Source organism: Tursiops truncatus, chromosome 9 (assembly GCF_011762595.2).
Source record: "Tursiops truncatus isolate mTurTru1 chromosome 9, mTurTru1.mat.Y, whole genome shotgun sequence".
NCBI lineage: Eukaryota > Metazoa > Chordata > Mammalia > Artiodactyla > Delphinidae > Tursiops > Tursiops truncatus.
Window position 1 is genome coordinate 65,143,032 of NC_047042.1, and position 13,884 is coordinate 65,156,915.

The 13,884-nt window shown below is 41.2% G+C and overlaps 1 protein-coding gene across 8 annotated transcripts in view; it reads right to left on the reverse strand.

Annotated features, from left to right (window-relative positions):
* ELMO1 (engulfment and cell motility 1) overlaps positions 1–13,884 on the reverse strand; it is a 550,854-nt gene that overhangs the window by 267,287 nt on the left and 269,683 nt on the right. The window lies entirely within an intron of this gene.

A 13,884-nucleotide genomic window follows, 5' to 3' on the forward strand; every position in this document is an offset into this window, starting at 1 on the left:
TCATAATCTATTATTTAACATTCATGTGCATCCTGAGTTCCAATTACCTCCTTATCCCCCGTCATCCACATTCCCCATTGTATTTCCCTGTGGATTTTATCAGAAGCAATGACTTCTGTGATGCTCCCAGCAACCTCTGACCTCACCCTGTCCTTTGCTGAGGGGGTGCTCAGGACCCAGAAGTTACCTGGAGTCTAGCCGTGTGGCTAGGAATCCAAGCTGTGGAGGAAAACTCATTTAGAAACTCTCTGAGTCTACTGCTTGTGCAGGGACAACATGGCCAGATGAAGGACAAACTCAGAAGGGAATTCTCTCTGGGCCAAAGCCCACATACCAAAGGCCTGCTTAAGGAAACTGAATACTCACCTTCTTTGGGCATGGGGAAAACAAACATTTACAGAGAGTTGGAATGTGGGAAAAATGTCCTTAGTTGTATGTTTATGGAAAACACTTGGCAATTATTTGCTATAAACACTTCCTGTGATGCTGAGAATGAAAACCAGCAGGAAAAATTGTCTGAGATGATAGGAGGCCAACTTCCATAGCAAAGGAACGTGCCCCCCACATACCCCTCACGCTCCACTCCTCAGCCTCCTGTTGCCATGAAGGGGGACCCAGAATCTGGGTTTGCGTGAATGGGGGCAGGTTCTCTTAGTCATTTTCTTATACAGAACCCATGTCTACTCATGTAACATACACTTATTCTCACGGCTTTCATAACTAAGATTTTAGGTGAGGCTTGATACCATGTAGCTCATCAGTTCTAACAAACTGTGGCCATTTCAATGACCCCACCCACTGAAAGGCAGATTTCTTCCAAGTCTGATTTCAGTTTTGATTCTCTGACAAATATCACATATGGCCATGAAGGACTTCCGAGGGGAAAAGAGAGATGTAACACTGGTCAGGGATTCGACATATCAACTCTTTAATCTTTTGTTTAGTGAATAATTTAAATGTCCCGGTGCTAGACAGTGAGGACAAAAGACCAAAAAAAAAAAAAAGAGGAAAAAGGTCTCTGCTCAAAAATGTCATGCTTGAGAGAAATAATGATCAAATAATAAAATAAGTAATTATATAATTCCAAGTTAAGTTAGTGCTATAAAGGAAATAACAAGGAAAGAAAAGCAATAAAAGAGGAGCCTTCAGGATGAAGTCCTAAAGAATGAATGAGAGTTACGTGGGCAAGTAAGTATGGGCAGAGAAAAGGGGGGCTGAGATAACAGGAACAGCATGTGCAAGAGCCCTGTGGCACAAAAGCATCACCATTCAAGAAATGAAACTGACTTCCCTGATCTTGGTAATCACAAGTTTGTAGACAGGTATGAATGACATATATCAGGGTCTTCTAAAAGCCACCAAGTTCAAGGACACTTGTACTTATGTACAGAATAGCATTTGATAAACCAGCCAGAGAGAAATTAGTTGTTAGGGCTGTTATATCTGTTACTAACAGTGTTTCAGTTGCTCTATCAAATGTAAGAAAAATATTGTCTATGATTTATACTAAATTTTGGAACCTTGGGTTTTACCAAGGCAGAGGAAAAGTCGATAAAATTAAGGTCAATGTAAAAATAAAGTTACCTGACAGTGTCAAACACTCCTGGGTGTACCAGGTATATTGCCTAGTTCTGAAGGGGAAAGCTATTTTTACAGAATACAATGAAACATTCAGGAACACTACCACCTAAATTCTATTATACCAATACAAATTGCCTTCTGATTTGGTAGGCAGATTGCTAATACTGGCTGGACTCTGGTCACATGAATACAATTTAAAAATGAAAGTCAGCAGTGATTCACCCAAGTATAAGCATCAGCGTATCTGGGGCAAGCCCATTTTGGGCCACACCAATATAACTGCTTATTTGGTTTCCATTCCAGAATGCACAAAGGCCAGAAGGACAGCTGCAGTCAGGGAGATGATAGCATAGTCCAGATAAAAACCTGTTCTGTGGTATCTTACCTTGGGGTGACTGGCGATCCGGCCAGACGGCAGAACACCAGAACGCACTCAATTCAGGTACCGATTTAACAGATATGTGCTGAGTGCCTTCTGTGTGTCTGCCACTGCGCTGGCACTGGGGCACAGGAGAGACGCAGTACACAGTCCCTGCCCTCATGGAGCTTACACACTTGTACAGGTAAACAGGAAATAGACACAAAGGTAAATTTAGAGTATGTAAACAAGCATTACATTTGGAGCAAAACAAAAGAGGTAAGATGGACAGGGAGGTAAGGGATGAAATTACGGCTTTATATTTGCTGGTGAAGAAAGGCCACCCTGAGCCTAGAGTAAGCGAGGGAAGAAGGTCCCTGGCTAAGTGGGGAGCAGATTCCCTGGAAACGAAGAGGCAAGTATAGACATACCTTGGAGGTATTATAGGTTTGGTTCCAAACCACTGCAATAAAGTGAATATCAAAATAAAGTGAGTCACAAATTTTTTGGTTTCTCAGTGCATATAAAAGTTATGTTTACACTATACTGCAGTCTATTAAGTGTGCAAAACAATGTCATCTTTAATTAAAAAACACTCTACTGCTAAAAAATGCTGACCAGCATCTGAGGCTTCACCAGCATCTAGGCCTAATCTTTTTGTTGGTGGAGGGTCTTGCCTCGATGTTGATGGCTTCTGACTGATCAGGGTGGTGCTGCTGAAGGTTGGGGTGACTGTGATAATTTCTTAAAATGAGACAACAATGAAATTGGCCCCATTGATTGATTCTTCCTTTCATGAATGATTTCTCTGTACCATGCAATGCTGTCTGATAGCATTTCACTCACAGCAGAACTTCTTTCAAAATTGGAGTCAGTTCTATCAAACCCTGCCACTGCTTTATCAGTTAAGTTTATGTAATATTCTAAATCCTATATTGCCTTTTCAATAATCTTCACAGCATCTTCATCAGCAGTAGATTCCACCTCAAGAAACTACTTTCTTTGCTCATCCATAAGAAGTAACTCCTCATCTGCTAAAGTTTTATCATGAGATTGTAGCAATTCAGTCACATCTTCAGGCTCCATGTCTAATTCTAGTTCTCCTGTTGATCCCACCACATCTGCAGTTACTTCCTCCACTGAAGTCTTGAACCCCTCAAAGTCATGCATGAAGGCTGGAATCAGCTTCTTCCAAACTCCTGTTAGTGTTGACATTTTGACCTCTTCCCATGAATCACAATGTTCTTAATGGTATCTAGCATGGCAAATCCTTTCCAGAAACTTTTCAGTTTACTTTGCCCAGATCCATCAGAGGAATCACTATCTATGGCAGCTATAGCCTCACAAAAATGTATTTCTTGAAGAACAGGACTTGAAAATGGAAATTACTCCTTAATCCGTGGGCTGCAGAATGGATGTTGTGTTAGCATGCATGAAAAAAACATTAATCTCCATCAGAATTCTTGGGTGACCAGGTGCAGTGTCGATACGCAGAAATATTTCGAAATGAACGTTTTTTTCTGAGCAGTAGGTGTCAACAGTGAGCTTAAAATATTCAGGAGACCATGTTGTAAACGGATATGCTGCCATCCAGGTTTTTTTGTTCCATTTTAGAACACAGGCAGAGTCAACTTAGCATAATTCTGAAGGGCCCTAGGATTTTCATAATGGTAAATAAGCATTGGCTTCAACTTAAAATCACCAGCTGCATTAGCCCCTAACAAGAGAGTCAGCCTGTCCTTTGAAGTTTGAAGCCAGGCATTGACTTCTCTTCTCTAACTATGAAAGTCCTAGATGACATCTTCCAATAGAAGGCTATTTTGTCTACGCTGAAAATCTGTTGTTTGGTAGAGTCACCTTCATTCATGATCTGAGCTAGATCTTCTGGATAACTTGCTGCAGCTTCTGCATCAGCACTTGCTGCTTCACCTTGCACGCTGATGTTACGGAGATGGCTTCTTGCTTTAAACCTCATGAAGCAAACGCTGCTAGCTTCAAACTTTTCTTCTCCAGCTTCCTCACCCTCGCAGCCTTCACAGAACTGAAGAAAGTTAGGGCCTTACTATGGATTAGGCTTTGGCTTAATAGAATGTTGTCGCTGGTTTAATCTTCCATCCAGACCACTAAAACTTTATTCATATCAGCAGTAAGGCTGTTTCACTTTCTTATCGTATGTGTGTCCACTGGAGTTGTAGTTTTATTTCCTTCAAGAAGTTTTCCTTTGCATTTACAACTTGCTGTTTGGTGCAAGAGGCCTAGCTTTCAGCCTATCTTGACTTTCCACATGGCTTTCTCACCAAGCTTAGTCAACTCTAGCTTTTGATTTAACGTGAGAGACATGAGACTCTTCCTTTCACTTAAACACTTAGAGGGCATTGTAGGGTTATTAACTGGCCTAATTTCAATATTGTTGTGTCTCAGGGAATAGGGAGGCCCAAGGAGAGGAAAAGAGATGGGGGAATGGTCAGTCGGTGGAGCAGTCAGAACACAAGTGTTTATCAAGTTCACCATCTTATACCGGTGCAGTTCGTGGTGCCCCCGAACAATTATAATAGTAACATCAAAGATCACTGGTCAGGGCTTCCCTGGTGGCACAGTGGTTGAGAATCTGCCTGCCGACGCAGGGGACGCGGGTTCAAGCCCTGGTCTGGGAGGACCCCACATGCCATGGAGCAACTGGGCCCGTGAGCCACAATTACTGAGCCTGTGCATCTGGAGCCTGTGCTCTGCAACCAGAGAGGCCGCAATAGTGAGAAGCCTGCGCACCGCGAAGAGTGGCCCCCGCTCGCCGCAACTGGAGAAAGCCCTCGCACAGAAACGAAGACCCAACACAGCCAAAAATAAATAAATAAATTTTAAAAAGATCACTGATCACAGATGATCATGACAAATGTAATAATAATTAAAAAGCTTGAAATATTGCAAGAATTACCAAAACGTGACAAAGAAACACAGAGCGAACGGATGCTGTTCAATAGACTTGCTCAAATACAGGTTGCCACAAACCTTCAACTGGTAATAAAACACAATATCTGTGAAGAGCAATAAAATGAGGTATGCCTGTACTAGGACCAGAGGTTGGAATCACCTGGGATGTTCAAGGTAGATAGAATGTTATGAACTGATCCGTGTCCCCCAAAAATCTGTATGTTGAAGGTCTAACCCTCAGTCTCCCACAATGTGACTGTATTGGGAGACAGAGCTTTTAAAGAGGCAAGTAATTTAAAATGAGGCCATCAGCATGAAGCCCTAATTCAATATGACTGATGCCCCTATAAGAAGAGAAAGAGACACCAGGGATGTGAGTGCACAGCAAGATGACTACGTGAGGACACAGCAAGTAGGCAGCTGTCTGCAAACCAAGGAGAGAGGCCTCAGGAGGAGCCAACCCTGCAGGCACCTTATCTCAAACTTCTAGTCTCCAGAACTGTTAAAGGATATATTTCTATTCTCTGAGCCACCCAGTCTATAGTGCTTTGTTATGGCAGTCCTAGCAAACTAATACTGAGGTTCATCAACTTGATAAAGAACACCTATAAAAACTCTACAGCTAACATCATACTTAATGGTGAAAAACTTGACTCTTTCCCCCTAATATCTGGATATTCCTTCTTACTATTACTATTCAACTGCTTATTGGAAGTCCTAGTTAATGCAATAAGATAAGAAAAGGACTTAAAAAGTATAGCGATTGGGAAGGAAGAAATAAAATTATTGGTGCACAGATGACATGATTGTTTATCTAGAAAATTTCAAAGGAACAACAACAAAAAAACCTCCTGTAACTAACAGGCAATTACAGCAAGACTGTAGGTTATTGGTTTCATTAAATCAAACAAAGTACTACATTAATGCAAGATGTTAATAATGTGGGAAACTGTGTGTGGGAGAGGGACAAAAGGGGATATGTGGGAACCCTCTGTACTTTCTGCTGAATTTTTCTGTAAACCTAAAACTGCTCTAAAAAATGATGTCCATTATTTAGAAATAATTTAAAAACCAGTGAGGTCTATAACACCTTCCAGTTGGAGACACACAGAAGAGAGGGGATTCCCAGAAATCTTTCCCGTCTTAAAGGGACAGGCAGATGTGAAGGACAGCTCTCTCGGAACTTCTGCTCTACAAAATGGCACAGCAGTTACAGCAGAAAGGGGAGAAGCCACAGCAAACCTGCAGCACAGCAGCTACTGAGCCCTCCACAGTGAAGGTAGAAAATGCACAATTAAAGGGGGAAGCTTGGTCAATGACAGCAGAAAGGAGGCAGCTTGTCACAGAGAAGGTACTCAATAAATATTTGTTTAACTAATTTAGTGAGACCAAAAAAATGGACAATGTGGACTGAGAAAGAATCAGTTTGGAGAAACAATGGGAAGATATTACTGGGTCTAAGATAGAGACCCCAGGATAGCCGCTGTTGACTAAGGGTTTTGCTGGTGCCCTAACGAGGGACAGTGTCATCCACACATAAGGCCGTCTGTAGTTTCTAACCTTGTAATTCACACTGGGCCTAGGTTTGCACTGTGTCAACTGCATATAGTTCATTCTATTGGTTGGTTACATTTTTTCTCAAGCAATCCATCAATGTGTTTTAAAGTCCCACTGTGCTTTAAAGCCCCACTGTGTTTTAAAGTTTAAAAAAACAGAAACAAAAAACCCTTCAGATAGCTAAGTAAAAAATTCTAAACCTAATACCCAGCTTGGGCTGGTAGCAAAGGAGAATGCAATAAGTAACTACCATGTTTTAGACCTGCTTCAGACTCCAGGTACTGAAGCCAGTACCAAACGAACTCAGATGGCGAGAACTCAGAGTACAAGCACTGTTATATCCAGCAATCATTAATGGATGTGGAACCTGCCTTCCCTCCCTCCGATGATGGATCTTCTGAGATAAAACCAAGCCCATGCTGAAAAATGATCTCATCCTGAGGCCTGAAGCGTTCCATTCAAATCACTGGTTTTCGAAGTCAGAAATTCTACTTGCCAGCGCAATTAGTAAAAATCTAATCACATACATTCAGACTCTCAGGGGGTCCTGATTGTTTGGCAATAACACTTGGTTATTCACAATCAACAAAATTAATGCCACTATTTTTAAAACATGAAAGAAAACTACATAAAAACAAGCCTCCAGGGGCTTCCCTGGTGGCGCAGTGGTTGAGAGTCCGCCTGCCGATGCAAGGGACACGGGTTCGTGCCCCGGTCCGGGAAGATCCCACATGCCGCGGAGCGGCTGGGCCCGTGAGCCGTGGCTGCTGAGCCTGTGCGTCCGGAGCCTGTGCTCCGCAACGGGAGAGGCCACAACAGTGAGAGGCCCGCGTACCACAAAAAAACAAAACAACAACAAAAAAAACAAGCCTCCAAGCCGTGGACCTTGGTCAAAGAAAGAAAAAAAAATTAGAAAGAATAAAGTATTTAAATGAATTATTAGACAAAGATTCATTTTAAAGTCCCAGCAAGGCTTTGCCTTGAGGTCCTTGTTATTCTATGGATTCTGTGCTCCAGATCACCTAGAAGGAAAATGTCACTCAAACAAAAAAAAAAGGTTCCTTTACATGAAACTGTGTGTTTCACTGGCAACATATAATTTCATTTAAAAAAAATTAGGAGCAATTGCTGCTGAAGCCATTTCAGGGACAAGGGGAGGGAAGGATCTGTCAGCACTATGGGAACAAAAAAAATGATGTGCCACTAAGCTTTATTCCAATCATTTGCTTCATAGTTAAGTTTAATTACACATTACACACTGTCTCGTAATTATGTCGCTTGGGAAACTGCCAATTTCCCCCTTGAAATGTTAAAAGTGCCTTAATTTATTTTAAAGGCTCAGCATTGCCTCCATCACACCCCCCTTGGTACATGAGGGATACTTGGTTTCTGTCCCCCTTAAAGGGCAGCAAGAACTCCATTGTGTGGTCTGACACACAGCGCAGAGGGCTGACTGTGCTGAGAGCGCCAAGCACACTAGGCCTCCGTATTTATAATAATATCTGATGACTTTTTTTCTTTAATATTTACAACCAGAGAATTTGAGAAGCATGCCTAATCTTTTCCTCTACACTTGGGAGGTTGAAATTAAAGTCCTTTAGTCTCAGCAAGGTAACAAATACACAACACAAGATGAAGAACCTGCTCTCCGGGAGTTGACCACAAGGATGGAAGGACAGCAAACATTAAGTGCAGAAATATGAAACCCCCAGGAGAAGGGACAGTAATCAAGTCCAACTTTATGTGGAAAAGGAAAAGGCAAGTAAAAGAAGTTAAGCACCTACTGTGTGTCGACAATGCATTCACAACTTCACAAAGGTCATCAATATCATGGCCACCAAGTCAAGCCCCTCAAGTACCAGGCAGATAACTAGAATTCATAAAGCAGCCAGACAGAATATAATAGGGAGTCCTGGGGTTCATGGTTATTTGGAAAGGGAGTTCAGGTAATTCACATTCTCTTCCCTTTAAAAGTACTGTGCCAGTTGAGCAAAATACATCCTTAGAACTTACTTGAACTGTGGCTGCAACCCCTATATGAATCTATGAACTCCTAAAATGCAGAGTGTGGACACTGGAAGCAGACTTTTGTCTTAAATTCAGCTCTAGCACTTCCTTCGCTGTGGGTAATCCCTCCTGTGTGTCAGTTTCCTCATCCACAAAATGGAAATAATAACAGTGTCAACCTCACAGTGGTGCTGTGAGATATTAATGAAAGTGTTTAGCATACTTGTTATCTCACAGCAAGCTCTACGTTTGCTATTATAACTATGTTTATGCCCTCTGACACAGGAAAAGTTGAAGAGTTTCCCTAGAATAACTTTGAACTTGAGGTGGGCCTCAATGGACAGAGAGATCTACATACGGGAAGAAGGGGGGTACCAAAGCTACCTTATCTTCCCACCTCTGGGAGCACTGAAGAGAAGATTACAAATAATGTATGTGAAATATTCAAAATACAGTAAAGACTTAAAATATGGAAGCTTTTCTCATGCTAAATCATCTCATAGCATTTTCTTGTCAGTACTGCCTCAAGAACAAGGCCTCTCATGTCCCAGCAGTGAGTTAGGGTCTAAACCATTATTTATTTCTCCCAACTATTCGTAAAAAGTATTGTTTATTATGTACGCATCACGAGGAGGAAGAAAGGTTTTAAAATAGTGTAAACATACTTAAATTTTTTCATCTGTTTAAAAATGGCTACCATAAAAGAACCTTGAGAAAACAACTCTTAGGTACAAATAGCCGTCTTTCCCCATAATCTTATTTACTTGACATATTATAAATATTTCTGTTCTGATTTAGTAAGATACTAAAAACACATGTGCCCTGGCTCACAACTGCATAAAACCATTGAAATAAATCTTGCTTTTGAAGGCATTTCTATTTTCCCTTCTCAGGAAATTCATTCTCTTCTATCACAGTCACCCAGTCTGCAAATATATTCCAACTGGATGAGATGTTGACCGTAAATTTTGAGGGATGTTGAGGCAAAGAACTTCAGGGCACATAAAGAACAAGCCATTTCCAGAATTTACTTTTAATTTTGTTACTAGAAGACTTGAGATCTTATAAATTGTGTAATTAGTTCGGAGACAACCTCATTAAGGAAACACTGGGAGTTCCCTGGTCCCTAGTGGTTAGGATGCCAGCTTTCACTGCCGTGGTCTGGGTTCAATCCCTGGTTGGGGAACTGAGATCCCATAAGCCGTGTGGTGTAGCCAAAAAAAAAAAAAAAAAAAATTTTACTTATAACATAGCACCACACCAAATAAAATATACAAAAAGGGTCAAGTTTGTTCTTTTCCATATTGACTCAACATCAGAATATTTCTCTAAGAAGTAGTGCCACTGTTTAAAATTAGGTCTCTGGGGAAGGAAGCAAATCCTAAGTGATTGTGATATGGTTAAACAGTATGATAATTTATAAAACAGTGAAATGTTTATCTGCTCAATATCTGCTCAATATAGTGTAGAAGACTGCAAATAAATATCAAGTAAAACAGTTTTATGACTTGATAGATGTGCCAAGGATAGGTCACTTTTAAAAATTCAGAAGAAAATTTTAAAAAACCCAAGGGGGAAAAAAGAAAACAAGATAAAACGAAACAAAACAACAACAAAAATTATACTCTCTTCCTTTGCTTGCTGTTCTATTTTCTGTTACCTAAGAACTAGACCCTGCCATTCTTATTGACCACCACTGCCCATATCTCACTGCCTACTAGAAACACCCACCTGGACAGTTGTCCCATATGCATATAGTATCTGGATGTCTCCAAATGACCAACCCCTCAGACCCACAGATCTAGTTCATCAATGACACCACCATCCATCCACTCAAGCCAGTATCTCCCTTTTCCTTGGAGAGAGTCTAGTTTACCTTAGCTCCAAAATAATTCATTCTAACTGCTTCTCCCCAATGTCACAGCCACTAGCCTTATCAAGTTGCCATCATTTCTCTCTAATTTCCCCAATTTTATTTTTGCTGCTAGTCTTGATTTCTCACATTTGTTTTCTGGCAGGAGAGTGATTTTTCTAAAATTAACTCTCATCATCTTTACTTAAAATAGTTCAGAAATTCTTCACTGCCTTTGGGCTAAGGCACAAGCGAGCACCTTAATACGGTGTGGAGGGTCCCTAATGAACTAGCCCACATTTGCCTCCCAAGCCATGATCATATTTGCCACTCCCTGTCTTAACCATGCTGTACTATTTGTGGTTCCTTGAACAAAGCACACACCTTTATGCCTCTGTTCACATGTTTCCCTCTGCTTGGAGTACTCTCTCACATCCTCCTTCCCCTCACCTGATAACTAGTACTATCCAACAGGCCTTAGTGTAGATGCCACTTTTTTTTTTTTTTTTTAAGGTATGCGGGCCTCTCACTGTTGTGGCCTCTCCTGCTGCGGAGCACAGGCTCCAGACACGCAGGCTCAGTGGCCATGGCTCACGGGCCCAGCCGCTCCGCGGCATGTGGGATCCTCCCAGACCAGGGCACGAACCCGTGTCCCCTGCATCGGCAGGCGGACTCTCAACCACTGCACCACCAGGGAAGCCCTAGATGCCACTTCTTGAAGGAAATTTTACTGACCTGACTCCCACATCTGTGTTTATGACTCTCCTCTGTGCCCCCAGTATCACTCCTGCCCAATCAAAATCCATTCTAAGTGGCTTGGAAAGTGCTGGCATTTAACTCTTCCTCCAACTACCCCTCCTTCCATCGCTAGACGGTAAAATCCTCAATGACAGGACAATGAGTGACTTGTTCCTTGGGGAATCTCTATCCCCTCCCTCACTGCAGGCCATTTGATAGTTACTCAGTCAGTAAACATGTGCAGCTTGAGTGCCTGAAAAAGAAAAAAGATCCACAGACAGAGTCGTGAGGATTATGTGCATTTGATGGGCAGGCAGAGGGAGAGAAACCCATCAGAGAGACTAAGAGAAGCAGCCAAGGAGAGAACCAAGACAGACGGCAAGGGCTGCAGGCAAAAAGGGAGAACCAGCCAATGGAAAGTGTCCAGCGTCAATGGCAGGACAAAGAAGACGAAGGAAGAGGAGAGGGCTCCCCATGTAGCAGAACAGCTTCTAGAAAGTGATGGGTGCAGTGTTGAAAAGTGAGCAGCAGGGGAGTTAGAACACGGGGTAAGAAGACAACTTGGAAAAATATACATTGTCTGAGGCAACAGGATAGCTGGAGGGCATGGGCGTGTCAAGGGCAAAGAGGGAATGTCTGATGTGTGTGTGTGTGTGTATGTGTGTGTGTGTTACAATTCCTTTTGAAAATCTCAACCATAAATCTGACTGGCAAAGTGAAAAGTGAGACTATAGATTCAGGTACAGAATACGTGTTTATTGAATGAAAGATATAAATAATAAATGAATAACTGCATTCAGACAGGAAATTTACCTCATCAAAAAAAGGAAATTTTATCAAAATGTAAGCTTATTAAAAAACCAAGAGCCCATCTTTATGTTTCAGAAAAGACAACTCAGCTCATAGATCAAAATTTAATTAGCTGTCTGGGATGACCACTTTCATTGTCTCCATCACTATGTCACTACCACTGGGACATCTGTTTTCATAAGTCACCACAAAGCTTCCTTGCAGAATGCCTCAGCTTTATATATGATCCCCTAACCCCATTCATTCATGTAAATAGCTTTAGCTTTCCATGCAGCATTTAATGGTCCCAAAGTCAGATGGGACACAGAACACATTAGGAAAGGAACACTTTCGAGAAAACATTCCTTTCTCAGTCTAACCAGAAAGAAAGTGCATGTGGACAAAAAAGTCCACACCTTTCTTTTCAAATAGGATTTTCTTTTTAAGTTCCCATCAGATATAAAGTTCTGTCAGGTTGCCATGTATTAATTTCACTTACGACAGTTTAGAGAACACATTGAAGAAAATGGGATTAAAATATTAAATTACTCTTCTTGAGACGTATGCTTCTTATGCAATTTACAATACATTCAGAATCAATACTCTCTAACTTTAGAAACATTCATCCACAAACATTAATCAGGTAATGCTAAATTCAATTTCTGCTAGGCTTCTTCTTTTCACACTCAACTCTCCGAGGCTATACCACAAGGTACCTCAAAAATATTAAATTACTTACTGTGAGAGCAGATTACATTCCTAGAAAAAAAATCTTTGCAATAAATATATACACATATAAACCAAATTAAACTTTTATGAAAAAACAATTTTCTTATGAAAAATTGCATTTCTAATCAAATACCTGAGAAGCACATAACACCATTCAGAGAAACGCATAAAATCCTTCATATAATTAAAGTACAAATAATGTTTCAATATAAGTCAAAGTTTGTCAAATTGCATATATAGAAAAACAGATAAAGTTAAAATATAGTGCTTACAGGGAATTCAGACCTGGCATGACTTTTTTTTCAAAGGGGTCATTACTGGGTAGGACAATTTTTCATGGTGCAGACTGTCCCATGTTTTAGAGGGCTGTGGCCAGTAGCACCCCAATGGGCATGATGACTACCGAAAAAACATGCCCACACATTTCCAAATGCTCCTTCAGGTACTAATGCTCCCTAGTTTGGAGAAGAAACTATAGCCCAGTCAAAAGGAATGGCCCCATTTGCATTACCAGGTAACAACAGTGCCAGGTTTTGAACCCTGGTCTCCAGAAAGCCAGTGTCAAGAGGGAGCCAACAGAGAATATCAGAGGCACAGGCTCATACCTTACTCTGATTTCAGCTTTACTCTTCCGGCATTAGGATATTCATTCATCGAATATTTCCTAAGCTTATATCTAGTCATCATTTTAACCACTTGCCAATGCCCTTGTCCCATTTATTCATATCCTCCTTCATCTCAATCGTGGATCTGTATCCCTCGCCCAACTGAACCTGGGCTCCTCTCCCTGGGGACAGGGGACAGGGGTCAGCACAAATCCAGGGCCTCCAGTGGAGCAGCCTTGACTCGCAGGCCTTCTCTGTCACTGTCCCTATGCTCCAATTCATTCGCACTTTGTCCTTCCCGCCCCTGCTCTGCATAGGCAGGTGGCTGCTTCTGTTTTCCTCAGCCCCACCCACAAAGGCATTGCCTAGTAGCTGGAGTTTCACTAATCTGTTATGAAATGAGAGAAGGCATTTCTCGTCCCTCCGGTCCCTCCCACACTTCTCTTTCTGTTTATCTGATTGTATCTCCAGCATTAGATTGAACAGAGCAGTGCTAGACAGAATCCTGGGCCTCTTTTCAAGAAGCCAAATAAGCCTAAGTGGTTTTCAGTAACGTTGGGATCATGCAGGTTTTTGGTAGATAGTTTGTCTCTCTTCTTTGTTATTTAAGGCTAAGAGTTTTTGTCATAATCAAATAAACTATATAAAATATTCTTCCAATATCTAATATATTTTTAAATGTAATGTGAAAAAATTAAAAGTTAAAAATCCCTATTTTGGTGCTCTTTAATTTCATTTAA